A 12535-nucleotide genomic window follows, 5' to 3' on the forward strand; every position below is an offset into this window, starting at 1 on the left:
GAGCACACAAAATTCTAAGTATCTGGTTATGTACGGCTTTGATTGGCTCATGAATGATTTGAATAGGACACCTAACAATGATCAGATGATAACAGCTTCCTGTTCCTGCAAGTCTGTCTGGGTTTCATCTGAACAAGGCATATAGAAGTAAATGGCTCCCTTTACCAACCTCTGCCAGTTTTTCTAAATGATCAGTTACCATGATTTGAATAGGTTTATGGTGAGTAAGAGAAAATGCCAGAATCAAGTCCCTGTTTCAGTTCTTATAAATTTCAGCCAGGGACTGTCTCAACAGAGCTAGATCAACTGCTTTAACAGTTCCAACATATGTTCTTTAATAAACACCTACAATGTTAGAAAATGTTTGTATGTAATGTACTATTAAACATCTTTTTAATCCTAAAATAAAAGGCCTGATTTTTAGCCAGGACTCAATCCAGCCTCAAAAACTACAGCCATGATGGCATCTCTTTAGACACCTACCTGTCTTGTTTGCTAGTGTAGTTAGGTATATAATGGGTGCAGGTGCAGGCATAACTGAATATTGAGGCTGACCCTGTCTGTGAATGAGTGTATAATGCAATATTTCCAAATTACAATCACACAACTGTCTGGGGAACAAACAATATAAACTTGCATATACTTTCCATGTGCGGAAAAATAATTGCACATAAAATGGTGACATTCTTTATATTTCCATGCTGAAGACAGCATCTTTGCCTGTCAAGGGAGTATCAAACCCTATGCTGAGTGAAGAGAAGTACAAAAAGTGGGGAGGATGTCATTTTAGGCGACCTTTATGTACAGATAGAAGAGCATTTTTCTGTTGGAGTAAACTGTACTGTTGGAAGAATGAGAACACAGGTTTCATATAGGGTGTAATCCACTCCTCTGCATGGCCACTGTACCCAAGATCTTCGCATAGTCCCTATGCAGGTTAGAAATGGTGTAGAGGGTCTTTTGCCAATCCACTGCACCATGAGTAAATTGAGCACATTATCTCGACTTTTTCAGTGTAGACAATGCCAACAAAGGGATCAAACTAGTGGCCTATGATGTAACACTCTCACACGGGAATAAAGTCGTGAAAAGAGCACCCTCACTTTTCTGCACCCACACTGTGGATAGCATCAGGGGGCACAGAGGAAGAGAAGGACTGACCATAGTAAAACTCCTCCTCCTTATGCAACATAGGAGAGTAGCAAGTGGAAAGAGCCTCAATATTCTCAATGCACCAGATAGTGCAATTGTACCAGCATTCTTGTGGCTGTATGCTGCATTAGGCATAGGGGCTGGTGCAAGGTATGTCTCAGCTGGAGCAGGGGGAAATCTAGGGGCAGATTGTGACTCTCTGAGTCACCATCTGTTTCATAGGCTGCTCCTAGTGAGGTAGAACACAGTGCTGCCTAATTCACAAGGCTTGTGGCAAAGCAACAAATTTAGCCCATAAGGATTTGCCTAAATTCCATCTCTGGATTCATGCTGTCACCATATATTGTGAATGTGGCTATTGCTAGCCCAAGACTATTTTTTTAAAAGAACTACCTTCAGCAAAATCCTCCCTTAATGGCCTTATGCAGTGTGACAAAAATAGTCACAATACCAGGCAGCATGATCACTGCTCAGAAGTTACACAGCAAAGTGAAAGATATAGCAGGTAAGGACAAAAGCTGTTTTAAAAATAGCCAAAAATGTAACCAATATATATTTCTAAAAATGTGTAAAAAAGGCAAGCCCCCTGCTATGTTTTATGTTATGTATCTGGAATGTGCATAGCAAGCAACTTTGGTTACACTGATATGCACAGCCTCACTTGGGCAATAATTTTCAAGAGATGAACTAAACAGTATTTCCACTGTTATGCACAAATCAGATGTGCACATCATTTTTCTTTTAATTATTAGAAAGTAATGTATATTTATTATGGTTAATACAAATCAAATTCCATTCTTTAATTCTGTTTGAGATAACCGTCCCACACTATATTAGGCCTTTGGCAGTAACACCATGGTGATGAGGGTGGTATAAATATCTACTAGAGCCTCAGATTTTTTTTTGTTTTTGTTTATACATGATGATATCAACAGATGAAATGCAAAAATCTTCCATGTGTGAACTCTTTAAAATAATTTCTCACTTAAAGGATCCTTGGATAAATGGTCTGTCTGTTTTTGTCTGCAGTGCTTATGAAAGGAGCCAGATCAACATATCCTTGGAAATTAAAGCCCTCTCAGTTTATATAGGAAATAATCATACTGCTGCTTTGCAGGACTAGCTCTTTCACAGCAAGTTAACATTGGGCTGTCTCCCTTTGGTAGTGGAAAACCCGGAACATTTCCTTGACCCCATCATCTGAGAGTATTAGTGCTTCAAACACAATAGACACTGACTCTCTCTATTTTGAGACATCAACAAATAATGAATGAGTGGTTTGTGTTGAATTTTTTTTATTGTTAGGCAGCAAAATCCAAATTATTTGTGGATATAATGCACTGGTGGAGGCTTTTTATGTGTGAAGCAGCTGAAATATTGCTTATTTCAAATAAGTGTATTAATTTTAATATGATGTATTTAAAGTACTCCTTTTGTGGGGAAAAAGAAGTTTTCTTAGCAAATAATTCTACAATGCTTTAATGGCTACATTTTGCATCTAGGTATTCTCCACATGCACCCCCACTTTGCAGATGCAAACACCTACGTGTACTCTTGAATAATTCTAACATCTGTGCCCACATAAGCATTAGAATTGACACCCACAGAAATGAAGCAATGACATCTTCAAAACCCACCTGTCCACCACTTGAAAGTGCTTGCAGGTGGTAGAATAATGCAACAGTATGTGCACGTATTAGCACATGCAAAGTGTGTGTACATGTATTTGCATGTGCAATTTTGCACAGACACTGCTGGAGGTTGAAAATCCAGTTCTAAATATAAATATTTTTACCATGTCACTTAGAATTCTTTATTGCTATACCTCTGCCAGCATTCCGTGGGCTATATTTTCATCACATCATCTTAATTTCCTTCCATGGTCATTTGCATATGCAGATGATGTCATTTAGTGGTGAGACCACCTTATAGGTCAGAGATATCAGGCAGCTAGTTGTCTAAATAGTACAGTTCTTTCTACAAAACAGTGGGTACAAAAGAAGGGAGGCCATGTTGAGGCCGAGCTGAAAATCAGATTTTCCTAAGATTTAAATGTGTGTAAAATCCATCTTTCGTTGGTGTGTTCATGATGAAAAAATGTTTGCTTTCATTTTCTGGAAATTAGTGATATATGGAAGACTGAATATAATTTCCCAGTTCGAGTGTAACAATTATGTCTATGAAATTTCACACTGAATGGCTGACTGTCCTGGTAATTGATGAGATGCAGACCTCATAAACAGGAAAAACTCCACTGACATTCATTATGTCTAAATTCGGTTCATAATCTTAAGGTAGGAGGTAATCCATGCACAAAGTATTCCCCTTGTTTCAATGAAGGAAATAATGAAATATTGGCTTTGGATTTATGTTTCTTATTGTCATAGCTGAATTAAAAAATCAGTCTTCTTAGGACAATGTGAATCACTTCTTAGCCCATCGTCTTTTCCTGCTTGCTATAGGAGGGAAGCCTTGGGTCTGTGTGAAATGTGTTATTCACACATGGAACTCCCACTGGAGTCAGTGGGAGCAATGGGTTGACAGCTACACATTGGACCTGATTCTCTTTTGCCATGCTCTTTATGTAGCCATTTACAGCCATGGAAAGGGAGTATAAAATGCTACACTATGGGCTATGATGTGTCACACACAGGATTATGACTTCATTGCAGGATAGGATCAAGCAGAAGGAGGAGCTGGCTAACAGGGAGACTATTTTTCAAATACAAATAATTAAAATATTAGCAAAGGGAAATCAGGAAATGATTAGCTAAATAAACTGATTTTTGCATAGTCTGTTTTTTTTTAAGTTAGTCCCTCCCTATGAAAAGGAATCCTTACACCATTCATATGGGAGTTCTAGATGCAAAATATAGTACCAGTATGCTACCATAATAGATGCATTACAAATGCCTACATAGTATGACTATTTGCATGCCCGCTCGGAAACCTATTCTACAGCCTATAGTGGCTGAAACAATGAATGGGTTTGGTTAGCTTGTTTCACCTGAAGCCAATTTCTGTAAAACAAAGTAACAGAATCTGTTTTTTAATCTTCTATGTTTCTATTTCCATTTCTGTTTAGGCTAATACCCACAATGAAATACAAGCACATTTCTTCCAGCTGTATAGTCAATTCCATTGTGGCTAGGTAGCTATGATTTTTCTTCTTCTAAGAAAAATTGGACCAAAAAGGGAATGCCATATTTGGCATGCTGCAATTTAGATGCTGAAATGAACCCTGTCCTTGAGTAGCTGACACTGGAAGCTACACATTGAAATGCAAGTGCAGTACACTAGCTTGTCTCTTTTGAATAAAATCAATACGTGCAATATTGACCGTTTCCAAGTATACAGTTCTAGAGTTGCTGTCATTATAAGAGCACTGAGATAAAAAATTAAAATTCTAACAAATTAAAGGGAAATTTCATTAAACTATAGTCCCATATTTTATAACCAAAAGTTTTGCTGGTGATGCTCTCAATTATTTTTAATATGAATGAGCTATTAATTTCTTATGTTTTGAATATTTAGGCCATATAAAGGGTCAGGGATTGGGATGTGGACAGTGACCTAATGATTAGAACCAAAAGTTGGGCTCATGATTAAATCTGGGAACAGGAACTGGGAGTCAGAGCAAGGGGTCAGAGCCAGAGTCAGGAACCAGAAGGCAAGCCACTCATCAGAACTGCAGTCAGAAGATGAACAATGACACAGGACCAGAGCAGGACAAGAACAAGGCAGGAGCAGGCCTGGACAAAGGCTGGAGCAAGGCTTGGAATAAAGCAGACGCAGGCACAATCACAGCTACAGGCAGAAGCATTGAGGAGACAGTGACTAGCACTGCTGCTGAGCTTAAATACGGACTGATTGGCTCCTTGCAGCCAATCAGTGGGCCAGACAATCAGGCAATTCTGCCACAGCCTAGCTGGGCTTATTAACTGGCCTGAGGGCTGAGCCAGCTAGCCTCAGGCTCAGCTGAGGGAACTCAAGCCTGTATATCCTGACAGAAAGGACTGTTTCCTCAAACATTTTGCTATGCAAACTACACAGGAATATTTCCATCATATTAGATAATTCTATATCAAATATACTTGTGATTCCAAATGGTCTGGCAACATTTCAGCAGAATGTAACCAATAGAGTCAGTGTTAATGCTGTGTAGGGTTTATTGTTTCCTGTGTGCTCTAAAGCAATCAAAAAATGCTGCAAATGTTCTTCAAAAATACATCTAAAATGTTACTTCATTAAACATCTCCTTGACCCTCATTCTATTTTCCACTTTGAATTGCCGTATTTAGTTTTGAATGACCTTTTATAGCAGTAAGATTTTATTAACTCTTTGATCTACTGGCACTTAGATGACAATAACAGAAGGGAAGAACAAAAATGCTTTCTTTGTAGGTTGCCTTATACGGAGAAGAACATGAAAAGGAAATAAGTTATCTCAGTAAACAGATTAGACATTGTTTGGTGTTCCCTTTATCCACTTAGGATGTTGATGATCACTGTTATACACCAATACACATTTACTTTATGGCTTTATGATAAATAAAATAGGGCAAATTATGCTGTCTGAGCCACTCTTATACTTCTTATTTACAAAGGCGGCCATCCTCATGTATCTGAGGTGAGACTTTTTACTTTTTTCACCCAATAATATCACACAGATAAATTCAAGTATAGGGCCAGATCCTAGCATCATTACTTATGTGAATACTACTTATACAGTTGCATAGGGTTAGATGGGCATCTTGAGTAAAGAGCAGCATGCATTTGCAGCAGTGGTGGGCAACCTGCAGCCCATGGGCCACATGCGGCCCATTAGGTTAATCTGATTGCAGGCCCTGAGACATTTTACGGAAGTTGACCATCCGCAGGAATGACCACCTGGTTCGCCGGTTCCCAGCCACTGGGAGCTGCGGGAAGCAGCAAGCTAACAATTTCCCCCTATCCTTTGTTTCCTATCTTTTAACTAGTTACTCATTTATGAGAGGACCTTCCCTCTTATCCCATGACTGCTTACTTTGCTTAAGGGCCTTTGATGTGGGACGTTGTTAAAGGTTTTTGAAAGTCTAAGTACATTATATCAACTGGATCACCCTTGACCACATGCTTGTTGACTCCCTCAGAGAATTCTAATAGATTGGTGAGGCATGATTTCCTTTTAGAAAAACACTGTTGATTCTTCCCCTAATATCATGTTCATCTTTGTGTCTGATAATTCTGTTCTTAACTATATTTTCAACCAATTTTTGTGGTACTGTAGTTTGGATCACCTGTAATTTTCAGGATCACCTTTGAAGCCTTTTAAAAAAAATCAGCATTACATTAGCTATTATGCAATCATCTGATACAGAGGATGTCTTAAGTGTAGGTTACATGCTACAGTTGTTAGTTCTGTAATTTCATATTTGAGTTCCTTTAGAACTCATGGGTGAATACCATCTAGTCCTGGTGATTTATTACTGTTTAATTTATCATTTTGTAGTAAAATCTTCTCTACTGACACCTTCATCTGAGACAGTTCCTCAGATTTATCGCCTAAAAAGAATGACACAGGTGTGGGAATCTCCCTCACATCCTCTACAGTGAAGACCCATGCAAAGAATTCATTTAGTTTCTCCACAATGGCCTTATATTCCTTGAGTGCTCCTTTGGCACCTCGATCATCCAGTGGCCCAACTGATTGTTTGACAGGCTTCCTGCTTCTGATATACTTAAAATTAAAATTGCTGGTAGTGTCACACTATCTGGACTGTTTCAAAACCATGAGTGCCAACCTCAGGTAGACTCTATAATTTGATTTTACCAACCCAGTAACAAGATTGAACTCCTAAACCAATATGACAGTCTTACTGTGGAGTCACAGACAGTGCCTTTGGGCATTTTAGTCTATCTAGACACCCAAGCCAGATGAACTTGGTGGTAGGTGGTTACTACACACCAAAGATCACAAAATGTTCAGGTTGCCATAGGTGTCAACTTCCTCTCTACCTGGGGGAGCGGGGGTGCTCAACCCCACCCCTCTTCTCAGGCTCCGCCCCATTCCACCCCTACCCCCTACCCTCACCCTGCCCCCAAACTCCCCCTCCACCTCTTTCTTTCCCTCCCTCCCCTGAGCACGCCTCGTCCCCACTCCTCCCCCTCCCTCCCGGAGCCAACCTGCATGGCACAAAACAGCTACTCGCTGTGGGCAGGAGGCACTGGGAGGGAGGGGGAGGAGTCAGTCAGCGGGGCTGGTGGCAGAGAAGAGTCGCTGGAGAGGAGAGGGGGAAGCATGGCTACCGGTGAGTGCTAAGCTAATTTTTCTTCATGGGTGCTCCAGCCCTGGAGCAACACACAGGGTCAGCACCTGTGCAGGTTGCTCCCAATCCCAAGAGACCAGTCACTTACCCCAGGTAAATTTGTACCTAAGATCTCACATCAGAGACACCACTTGTAACCAATCCTATATTACTCTATCTAAGGATTTATTAACTAAGATCAGAAACAAGAGAGTTATTACAAAGTTAAAACAGGAAAAAATGTATACACAAATGAGTTACAGTCTATGGTTTCAAAAAGTGACAGAGTTGTAGTAATCTGTCAGCTCTGAATGTCCTTTAGGGCCAACCCTGGTTGACTTGCGGGATCGCTGCTTCTGTTTATTAGCTCCCATCTCTGTGTGAGTCCAAACAGCAAAAGAGATGAAAAATTTTCCTGTCAGATATTTTTGTTCCCTTCTTCCAGAATTCAACCCGATGGGACAAGCCCTTTTGCTCCTAGCCTCTTCAAGAGTGTAAAGGGACAATGAACAAAGTACTTGTGTTGTGGTGTTCCACAATGGCCTATTTTGTTTTGCTAGGCCTTCTTGATGGGCAGGAGATGATCCCTCTCGAGTGACAAACAATTTTTACAGTTACAAAGCAAAACCTTAAATATTACTTTATTGCATGTGATAAAGAAATTTGTCCGTGCGTGACTGAGGCCAAAAGCCTTGGCAAGAGCTAGCACCTACTCTGCCAGCATCACAGTTAGTTTTTGTGTCTTTTGCTCTTCAAATTCTTTTTTGGCCTGTCTACTTATACTTACACACTTGCCAGAGTGTATGTTCCTTTCTATTTTCCTTAGTAAGATTTGAGTTCCAATTTTTAAAGGATGTCATTTTGTCTCTAACCGCCTCTTTTAACCTGTTGTTTAGCCATGGTGGCATTGGTTTTTCACTCCTCAGACTGTTTGTTTTTTTAATTTGGGATATACATTTAGTTTGAGCCTCTATTACAGCATTTTTTAAAAGTTTCCATGCAGCTTGCAGGCATTTCATGCTGGTGACTGTTCCTTTTAAATTTCTGTTTAACTAGCTTCTGCTTTTTTGTGTAGCTCCCTTTTTTAAAATTAAATGCTACTGTGGTGAGTTCTTTGGTATTTCCCCCCTTACAAAGATGTTAAATTTAATTACATTGTAGTCGCTATTACTGAGTGGTTCAGCTATATTTAACTCTTGCACTGGATCCTGTACTCCATTTAGGATTAAATCAGAGATTGCCCCTCCCCTTGTGAGTTCCAGGACTAACTGCTTCAAGAAGCTGTCACTTATGGTGTTTAAAATATTATCTCTGCATCCCTTCCTGAGGTAACGTGTATCCAGTCAATATCAGGATAGTTTAAGTCCCCTACTATTATTGCATTTTCTGTCTCTCTAATCTCCCTGAGCATTTCACAGTCACCATCACCATCCTGCTGAGGTGATCATTAGTATTTTCTGATTGCTGTACTCTTATTATTCAAGCATGGAATTTTTATCCATAGAGATTCTATGATATAGTTTGATATATTTGACTCTAGGCTTTCTTTCATATATAGTGCCACTCCCCCATCAGCACAACCTATTCTGTCATTCTTATATATTTTGTACCCTGTTTTTATCATGTCCCATTGATTATCATCATTCCACCAAGTTTCTGTGACGCCTATTATATCAATATCCTCATTTAATACCAGGCACTCAATTCAGTCATCTTAGTATTTAAACTTCTAGCATTTGTATGTCAGGACTTATAAAACTTGTCAATATTTCACTGTCGGTCTTCAAATGATGTCATTGAATGGGACTCCTTTTCACTTTGACTGTTTCTCTTCACTTCCTACCTGTATTTTATCAACTTCTATCCTCTTCTCTTACTAGGATATAGAGCATCTCCTTTAATAAATTCTCCCCTAAGGGATGGCTCTGTCCAAACCACGTGCTCCTCTGTAGCTGTCGGCTTTTCCCCAGCACTGATTAAAAATGCCTCTAGAACCTTTTTAATTTTACATGCCTGCAGAATGGTTCCATTTTGGTTTAGGTGGAGCCCATCCTCCCTGTATAGGCTCCTCCTCTCCCAAAAGGTTGCCCAGTGCCTAATAAACCTAAATCCCTCCACTGAACACTATCGTCTCATCCATACAGTGAGACCCTGTATGGTCAACGTACACAGCCATGCCTACACCCATGGACCATTCTTCCTTACCCCTTACTCATGCCCTTGTTGGGAAGGCCCTGAGGGCGGCTTCTGCATTTATTTTCAGGCGAGCCAGAATGGAGGCAGCCATATTCCATTGTGTGGTCCTGACATAACACAGGCTTGTACTCTGTTTTTTCTGAAATGACCATATGTGCAAGATACACCAGAATTTAATGCATACTTTGATATAAAGGTAGAACTTCAATATGTTCTTTATATTGTATAATACCTATTGCCCGCATCAATAAACATCATTATGTCAAACTGGTTATCTTGTGCATTGTGTATCTTACAAATACTTTACTTAATGTTATCTGTTCCGGGGTGGCCAAACTGTTGTTTGTGAGCCACATGCGGCTCTTTTACAGTGAAAGTGCAGCTCACAGAGCCCCCACCCGCGCCCATCATTCTCTACCTACCAGACTGGTCGGGGGGAGCTCAGGACCTCTGCCTTATAGCAGGGTGGTGGGATAGAGGCTTCTGCCCAGTGAGGAGGAGGGTCTAAGGGCTACAGCCCTGTGGGGCACACCTGCTGGGGTTTGGGGCTTCAGCAGGAGTGGGGCTGAAGCCCTGAGTCCAGCCAGGTGTATCCCAGCTCTCGAACTTCTGAAGATTCTTGTATGTAGCTCAGAGGTGAGTAGGTTTGGCCACCCCTGGTCTGTTATATCCATATTTAATACCTCCATCACTGTAATATCTATCCTATTCTATCTAGGTTCATACATTGAAGTCATCACCATAATATCCAGATGCATTTTCCATTTGATAGATCAAGTTCAAAATAGTCATTTTCTCAAAATCAGAACTACATATACCAAACCACCCCCTACCCCCCACCTCATCACCAAATTAACTCCCTGCAAAAGACCAGAGCTGGGTTAAAAGCCTGGGGACTCCAGGACTTCAGTTAATGAAAAGTCTGAACAGAGAGATGTCTTAACAATATATGCAGTTTATTTTATTACAAAATTTGGAATTATACATATTAATTACACCACCAGTTAAACTAGACTGGTGGAAAAAATGTTCAGCCAAACAATGGTAAGAAAAATTATTTAAGGCTCTGTTACACTCATAAAACTAAGTTAAAGGCTCAACCTTGAAATTCATATCAAGACAATTGGCTTCCCATTGATTTCAATGGAAGTTTTATCTTGAATTAGGAATGTAGGATTGACCCCTAACAAACCAATTAATTTCAACATATAGTGAAGCCAGAAATATCAACAAAAATAAAATTCTGTTAACACTATTTTAAAGGTATTTATTAAATGCAATTTTAAATATATTTTGATTGAAAACCATGAGTATAAGATATATTGTGATTGCTGAACATGTGAAACAAAAAGCATAAATACCAGAAAAGGTAAAATATAATGTGAAAGAAACAGAGGGAAGACAGAAAATTCTGCAAAATCTTTTAAGAAGTGGTAAATATATATTTTCTATAATCATATTTTTCTTGAACTAATAAAATATAATCTTAAAATATTGGAAAAGTCACACTTCACCTATAAGCAATAATCTGGTATGTTTTTCCCTGTTGATTACCATTTTAAAATTATAAAAAATGAAAAGGTTTCTAATGAACCAACTTCAATGTCCTTGATATCTCTTTGCTAATTACACCTAACAGATGTCTAAACTACTGGACTGATTAAAATGGGCCATATTTTCAAAGCCCAGTGCAACAGGTGAAGGACACAAAATGTCCACCACCCATTACATATCCCTCAGGTGCATATGCATGTGTAACGCCAACAGACTCTGGTCATCAGTGGGCAGAAATGAACCTGGGACCTGTGGAGCTTAGTGCATGAGCCTCTATCACATGAGCTAAAAGCCAACTTCCTCTTAGCTAAGGCTGTAGAGCAGACTCATTTTACCTCTCTCTTTAAGTGGTCTCAGTGCCACTGGATTGGCTAGAACACCACAGCCAGAAGGTGTGTGGGTTACACGTGCAGATGTTTTATTTCTTTGACTGAATGTGCACATGAGTGTGTGTTATAGGTCCTATTCTCCTTTTGCTCACATCACTGTTTTACCTAGGTCTAACTCCATCTGACTTCAGCAGAGTCACTTCTGTTTCAAGGCTGCTTTCCTGCAATCAGCTCTGTGTGGGTTGACAATTATGCCTGCCTGGACCTGCGCTGAAATCAGTGGGCTCTGCACAGTCCCCAGGTACTGTTCCCACAGATCTGACTACCAGATTGGGGCCTTATATTTCTACAAGTTGAGAATCAGGCCTTAGGACTACATATGCATTGGGAGTGGCACATCTGATAAATGAGCCATTGACAGTTTAGCTCCAAGAGATAATGATAAATTATCAAAAATAAAATTAAATCAATAACCCAAATAAAATAAATATTATTATTAATATATTATTATTTATTTTATGGGAGCATCTAGGATCCCCAATCATGGATTAGAACCTCATTGTGCTGCATGCTGTACAGGCCCAGAACAAAAAAACATCCTCTGCTCCACAAACCTTAAATGTTACATTTCATTTAAGTACAGCTGTTATGGTACAGATTGGTAATAATTATTTCCTTCAAGCTAATCTGTAACATAGATAATAAAGACCAAGCTTTTCTTTTTGGTTTCAGCATATTTCATTCAGGCAAATCTCTGGAATTGTTCCTCAGAAATCCATGTCATTGATAACCAGCCTCCAAAAAAGAGTTTAAGAAATTTCATCTGTAAAACAAAAGAGAAAAAGGTCAGCATTTTACCCTTTATTACACAAAAGACAAATACTGTGAAGTAAATTACTCTTTTCTACACAAGTGAAAGAACTGATTCATGGCTAAAGTATTATTTCTCTTCTTGCTTTCTACTTCATATATTTAGGAAAGAAAAACACCCAACATCTTTATTTTATTTTTTTACGT

General features: G+C 39.3%; 1 long non-coding RNA gene across 6 annotated transcripts in view; it reads right to left on the minus strand.

Moving 5' to 3' along the window:
• Positions 1 to 10570: 10570 nt before the first annotated feature.
• The window catches only part of LOC127047037 (uncharacterized), a 164094-nt gene continuing 162129 nt past the window's right edge, over positions 10571 to 12535 (minus strand). For all 6 annotated transcript variants that reach the window (XR_007773278.1, XR_007773273.1, XR_007773275.1 and 3 more), the window contains one exon: positions 10571 to 12341. This is a non-coding gene — a long non-coding RNA (uncharacterized LOC127047037). The remainder of the gene's footprint in view (positions 12342 to 12535) is intronic.

This window comes from Gopherus flavomarginatus, chromosome 3 (genome assembly GCF_025201925.1).
Source record: "Gopherus flavomarginatus isolate rGopFla2 chromosome 3, rGopFla2.mat.asm, whole genome shotgun sequence".
Classification (NCBI taxonomy): Eukaryota; Metazoa; Chordata; order Testudines; family Testudinidae; genus Gopherus; species Gopherus flavomarginatus.